Below are 6,000 nucleotides of genomic sequence, written 5' to 3'. Positions count from 1 at the left end.
GATAGTCGACAGCTCAGCTTCTTATGTCTGTCCTTACAATAAATAGTGTGTCCTTTCCTGACCATGGTGCCTCTCAGCTCAGTCCTGTTACCTAAATGATTTTTTTTGTTGAATAACTATAGTAATGTTGGCAAAAATACCATTTGGCTATATTTTCATGTAGGGCTGTCAAACGATCGAAATATAATTGCGATGAATCACAGTTTTTTTATAGTTAACTCAAAATTAATAGCGATTAATTGATAATTTTTCGTCATTCATAAGTGTACCCTTAACAGATAATTTTCAAGTTTTTATTACCATGACTGGACAATTAGTTTGCTTTAATAAACTTTTTTTTAATACGTTATGCTTTTTTAAACAGATCAACACAACAAGGACCTAAACACGCTTTTAATGACAATGGGAAAAAAATGCCTCTGGTCAGATTTTGTTATTTGTAGGAATACACAATTTGTATACCTGCTGTAGGAGCACTAGAATTCCGTGGAGGAGCTACATCATGTTTTGATGCCAGTTTTGCGCGTTAATAACAAAAAATGTGGATTGGTACAATCATGGTTTGATTGTCAAAGATGTTTGGTACATTGTTAAAGTTACAAAAAAAATTAAAATTAGCATTATTTGCAGACGATAAAATTGTGTTTTGTTCAGGAGAGAACACACAGAAGCCAATACAAATAATTACAGAAGAAATTAACAAATTAAAGAAATGGTTTGACAAAAACAGAATATTCTTGAATCTCAGTAAAACTAAAATAATTATATTCTGTAACAGTAGAAGGGAAAGTCAAACACAAATACAAATAGACAGAGTAGACATTGAAAAAGTAACACATTTAAATCCATCCATTTTCTACTGCTTGTCCCTCTCGGGTCGCAGGGATAGCTGGAGCCTATCCCATATATATATGAATATGTACACATACATACAGTATGTATGGGCTATATACAGTACAGGTCGAAAGTTTGGACACATCTTCTCCTCATTCAGTGCGTTTTCTTTATTTTCATGACTAATTACATTGTAGATTTTCACTGAAGGCATCAAAACTATGAATGAACACATGTGGAGTTATGTACTTAACAAAAAAAGGTGAAATCACTGAAAACATGTTTTGTATTCTAGTTTCTTCAAAATAGCCAACCTTTGCTCTGATTACTGCTTTGCACACTCGTGGCATTGTCTCGATGAGCTTCAAGCACACCTGTGAAGTGAAAACCATTTTAGGTGACTACCTTTTTAAGCTCATTGAGAGAATGCCAAGAGTGTGCGAAAAAGTTATCACAACAAAGGGTGGCTATTTTGAAGAAATTAGAATATAAAACATGTTTTCAATTATTTCACCTTTTTTTGTTAAGTACATGGTAAATAGTCATGAAAAAAAAGAAAACGCATTGAATGAGAAGGTGTGTCCAAATTGTTGGCCTGTACTGTATGTGTGTATATATGTATGTTTATATACGTTAGCTCAGGAAAAAACACAGAGGCTATTTCATCCCTACAAGCCTGTTTCGCAGGTTTCTCCGCTCTTCAGGGGATTTTGCCATTTTGAAATCCCCTGAAGAGCGGAGAAACCTGCGGAACAGGCTTGTAGGGATGAAATAGCCTCTGTGTTTTTTCCTGACCCAACGTATATTCCACTCTACTTTGATTATTGAGCACTGTATAACGGGTAAACCACAGAAACCTCGACTATATGTATGTATATATATATAGATTACTTTACATGCGGTCAGCTCTCGGCCCCCGGGCAAATTTTTTTCAGCCAAATGTGACCCCCATTTCAAAAAAATGCGAATACCCCTATTTTAAATGATGTCATGTAGCAACATTTTTGTCAGTCATGATAGTGCAGTTTGACAACAAACAGACATGAGTCGCTACTTCTAAACATTTCCAATGTGTTGATTGCTGGCAAATGACCTGACCTGAAAGTGCACAAAGTATGTTTACATAGTACAGTTTAATGCATGGAAAGTTGTGTGACTTTGTCTTCTGAGGCCTTGGGGTGTGTGTGCGTTGTTTCACTCAAACTCCGGGGCATCAAGTGGTGGAGGGTGAAGAGGTAGTGGAGTTTTTTTTTTCATCTCCATATCAAAGCCATCCTAGCATTGCTGGAGGGCCTCCGCATGCAACCCATAATATTTATAGCGCAGGATCATCCTCCCTCAGGGGTTGGTATGGAGCACAGAGGACACTCAGGTGAATTTGGGACTATTGCGTCAAAGGGGGAGCCTCCATGCGTGACTGCCATTTAATCAGCCCATTGATTTGAGACAAGTACTGCATGTGTGTGTGTGTGTGTGTGTGTGTGTGTGTGTGTGTGTGTGTGTGTGTGTGTGTGTGTGTGTGTGTGTGTGTGTGTGTGTGTGTGTGTGCGTGTGTGCGCGCAACATGCCATTCTGTTTTGGCAACAGATTCCTAAAAACTTTTTTTTCCCAGTGCTCTTGTAGATGGTCCTCAAAAGCCACACAGCGCTGCTGTCATGTGGAAGATCCCTGTCTAGCATTTTTGCCATAGGTCCCCAAAAAACATGTCAATATAGAGGATCTTTGATTAGCTTTTTTACAGTAGGTCCCTAAAAATAGCACACTGTTTCTATCCTATAGAGGATCTTTGACTAGTGTTTTTGCAGTATATGTCCTTAAAAAGCTGCCATAGAGAAACGCTTTGGACTAGTGTTTTTGAAGTCAATCGCTAAAAACAGCAAAACATGACTGTCATATTAGAAGATCTTTGACTTGCATGAGGTCCCTAAAAATAGCACACCGTTTCTGTCTTATAGAGGATCTTTGACTAATATGTCCTGAAAAACAGCAGAAGGTTCTTGTCATAGAGAACATATTTGACTTGCGTTTTCACAGTAGGTCCCTAAAAATAACACACGGTTCCTGTCATATAGAGGATCTTTGACTAGTGTTTTTGAAGTAGGTCCTTAAAAAAAGCAAAGCCAAACTGGCATAGAGAAGCGCTTTGGACTAGTGTTTTTGATATCCATTGCTAAAAATAGCAAAGCATTACTGTCATGTTAGAAGATCTTTTTTTTTTTTTTGTCATAAAAAAATACAATCATGTGTGCTTACGGACTGTATCCCTGCAGACTGTATTGATATGTATTGATATATAATGTAGGAACCAGAAATAATCGTTTTTTTTTCTTGTTTTCGTTATATTTGGATGTAATTGTTGGTTTATAAATCATTAAGACTACGTATTATGTTGAAGGGGGCAGGAAAATATAAGATTTTTTCTTCATCCTGCTCCTTCTCAGGCATTGGTGTGTAAATGTATAACTGAATAATTGTGGTATAATTGTCTATCAAAGATGCACATCAATGAAGGAGATAAATAAAAATGAAATGAAATGAAATGAAATTAATAACAGAAAAAAACAACCCTTTTGTGTGAATGAGTGTAAATGGGGGAGGGAGTTTTTTTTGGTTTGGTGCACTAATTGTAAGTATATCTTGTGTTTTTTATGTTGATTTAATTCAAAAAATAAAAATAAAAAATAAAAAAAAGATTTTGTGCGGCCCGGTGGTTGGGGACCACTACTATAGAGGATCTTTGACTAGTATGTCCTGAAAAACAGCAGAAGGTTCTTGTCATAGAGAACCTCTTTGACTTGCGTTTTCGCAATAGGTCCCTAAAAATAACACACGGTTCCTGCCATATAGAGGATCTTTATCTAGTGTTTGTGCAGTAGGTCCTTAAAAAAGCAAAGCCAAGCTGGCATAGAGAAGCGCTTTGGACTAGTGTTTTTGATATCCATTGCTAAAAATAGCAAAGCATTACTGTCATAATAGAAGATCTTTGACTTGTGTTTTCGCATTAAAATAGCACACCGTTTCTGTCATATAGAGGATCTTTGACAAACGTTTTTGCAGTAGGTCCTAAAAAACAGCAGACGGTTCTGGTCATAGAGAACATCTTGGACTTGTGTTTTCGCAGTAGGTCCCTAAAAAACAGGAGACTATTCTTGTCGCATAGAGGATCTTTGACTGGTGTTTTTGCAGTAGGTCCTTAAAAAAACAAAGCCAAGCTGGCATAGAGAAGCGCTTTGGACTAGTGTTTTTTATATCAATCACTAAAAATAGCAAAGCATTACTGTCATATTAGAAAATCTTTGACTTGCGTTCTCGCAGTCGGTCCCTAGAAATAGCACATTGTTTCTGTCCTATAGAGGATCTTTGACTAGCGTTTTTGCAGTAGCTCCTGAAAAAGAGCAGAAGGTTCTGGTCATAGAAAAAATCATTGACTTGCGCTTTCGCAGTAGGTCCTGAAAAATAACACACAATTCTTGTCATATAGAGGATCTTTGACTAGCGTTTTTGCAGTAGGTCCTGAAAAACAGCAAAAAGTTTTTGTCATACAGAGGATCTTTGACTCACGTTTTCACACTAGGTAACTAAACCAGCAGACTGTTCTTGTCATATAGAGGATCTTTAAGGAGCGTTTTTGCAGTAGGTCCTGAAAAACAGCAAAAAGTTTTTGTCATACAGTGGATCTTTGACTCACGTTTTCACAATAGGTAACTAAACCAGCAGACTGTTCTTGTCATATAGAGGATCTTTAACTAGCGTTTTTGCAGTAGGTCCTGAAAAACAGTCGGAGGTTTTTGTCATATAGAGGATCTTTAACGAGCGTTTTTGCAGTAAGTCTCTAAAACAGCACACGGTTCTTGTCCAATAAAGGATATTTGACTAGTGTTTTTGAAGATATTTGACTAGTGTTTCTGCAGTAATTAAAAAAAAAAAAAGCAGATATTCTTGTCATAGAGAAGATCTTTGACTTGCATTTTTGTAGTAGGCCCCTACAAATAGCATACAGTTTCTGTCATACAGAGGATCTTTGATTAGTGTGTTTGCAGTAGTTCCTGAAAAACAGCAGAAGGTTTTTGTCCTATAGAAGGGAATAAGCGGTAGAAAATGGATGGATGGATGGAATATTTGACTCATGTTTTTGCAGTAGGTCCCTAAAAACAGCAGACTGTTCTTGTCATACAGATAATCTTTGACTTGCATTTTTGCATTAGAATTTTTGACTAGTGTTTTTGCAATAGGTCCTTAAAAACAGCAAAGCTAACCTGTTGTACAAAAGAGCTTTGACTAGGGTTTTTGAAGTCAATCGCTAAAAATAAAAATAAAACATTACTGTCATATTCGAATTGGTTCGACTGTGTATTTGCTCTAGTTTTCTAAAAACAGCAGTGTGCTCCAGTCACATTGAGGATCTTTGACTGGCATTTTTGTAGTATATTAACAAAAACAGCCATTTGACTACCCTTACCATAGTGCTTCGTCATCTTCATTTTTGACTGTATAAAATGCCTTAATGTTTCAGCGGCAGATTCCAAAAAACATCAGAAAGTCCTGTCATGTAGATCAGGGGTGTCCAAACTACAGCGTCGTTTTTAATTTGGCTTGCGAGTCGGCATGAGTTCAATAAGCAACTTGTTCGCAGGTGGTGTTTTCATATTGGGGCGGCATGGCGTAGTGGGTAGAGCAACCGTGCCAGAAACCTGAGGGTTGCAGGTTCGCTCCCCGCCTCTTACCATCCAAAAATCGCTGCCGTTGTGTCCTTGGGCGGGACACTTCACCCTTTGCCCCCGGTGCCACTCACACCGGTGAATTGAATGATGAATGATAGGTGGTGGTCGGAGGGGCCGTTGGCGCAAATTGCAGCCACGCTTCCGTCAGTCTACCCCAGGGCAGCTGTGGCTATGAAAGTAGCTTACCACCACCAGGTGTGAATGATTGATGGGTTCTACATGTAAAGCGATTTTGTGTACTTAGAAAAGCGCTATATAAATCCCAGTTATTATTATTATTATTATATTACATTCACATAGCCCATGGTCTAATAACCGCCGTCATGACATCATCTGGTGGCCAATAAGAGAAACTCAAACCCAATAACCTTTCATTATGCTTTCATATTTACTTAGCACAGCTTTAATTATATGTCCTAATCCAAACAACTTCCCCTAGTCGTGG

Source organism: Nerophis lumbriciformis, linkage group LG07, assembly GCF_033978685.3.
Source record: "Nerophis lumbriciformis linkage group LG07, RoL_Nlum_v2.1, whole genome shotgun sequence".
In the NCBI taxonomy this organism is placed as follows: domain Eukaryota; kingdom Metazoa; phylum Chordata; class Actinopteri; order Syngnathiformes; family Syngnathidae; genus Nerophis; species Nerophis lumbriciformis.
The sequence above is the reverse complement of the archived record's forward strand: the minus strand, read 5'-3'. Positions refer to the sequence as shown.